General features: G+C 39.2%; 1 protein-coding gene across 1 annotated transcript in view; it reads right to left on the reverse strand.

The window, feature by feature from the left end:
- Atraid (all-trans retinoic acid induced differentiation factor) overlaps positions 1 to 1,040 on the reverse strand; it is an 11,220-nt gene that overhangs the window by 8,536 nt on the left and 1,644 nt on the right. The gene's annotated exons all lie outside the window — the stretch shown is intronic.

Raw genomic sequence — 1,040 nt, forward strand, 5'->3', positions numbered from 1 at the left:
GGCTATTAGGTTCAGGGCTAGGAGTGTAGCTTCCTAGCACAGCTCCTGCCTGGCAAGTGTGAGGGCCTGAGTTCAATTCCTGGTATCAAAAAATAAAGGTAGGGGCCGGGGAGATGGCTCAGTAGGATAAGCGCTTGACTGGCAAACTCAAGGATCTGAGTTCAATCCCCGGTTCCGCCAAATCAATCAATCAACCAACCAATAACAAATGCTGGAGGGACTGTGAGGAAAGAAGAATCCTTCTCCACTGCTAGTAGCAGTGTAGATCACTGTGGCAATCAGTGTGACGATTTCTCAGAAAGGTAGGATTAGAGGTCCTATTTGGCACAGCTATTCCCCTGCTGAATATCTTCCTAGAAGAATTAAAAAACATCACACCACAGCAATATATGTGCAGCCCTGTTTATAGCAGCACAAGTTGTAACAACTAGATCTCAGAAACAACCCAAATGGCCCATCAACCCAGGAAAAGATTTTTTAAAAAGATGTTATCTTTTTGTACAATGGACTATTACTCAGCCATAAAGGATAAACTGGAGCCTTTTATAGGTAAATGGGTACAACTTGAGACCATAGTCAAAAGGAAATAAACCAGACACACACCTGTAAACATCATATTGTCTCCCTAATGTGAGAAGCTGAGCCAATAAGGTCCAAAATGTACAACAGATATTGTAAAATGGAGGAATGGAGAAAAAAAATTACATATATATATATATATATATATATATAGTTAAACTATTAATTTCTCTTAGTTCTTTGAAAGGAAAGGTTTGTGCTAATATTGTTTGGACAATTAAATGCCAATATCTTGTACTCTAAGTAATTAAAAGATAACAATAAGCAATATATTAACCATTGTTACCTTCCTATCATCTTGTTTTGAAATTGTGTATATTTTTCTCTTTAAAAGAAAAAAGCAGCAAGCTAGGGGAAGAGCCTGACATAAAGCTTGATGAGGGGCCGGGGAGATGGCTCAGTGGAATAAGTACTTCCCTGGTAAGCACAAGGGTCTGAGTTCAATCCCCGGTTCCGGGAAA

Source organism: Octodon degus, unplaced genomic scaffold (genome assembly GCF_000260255.1).
Source record: "Octodon degus isolate 3935 unplaced genomic scaffold, OctDeg1.0 scaffold00019, whole genome shotgun sequence".
In the NCBI taxonomy this organism is placed as follows: Eukaryota; Metazoa; Chordata; class Mammalia; order Rodentia; family Octodontidae; genus Octodon; species Octodon degus.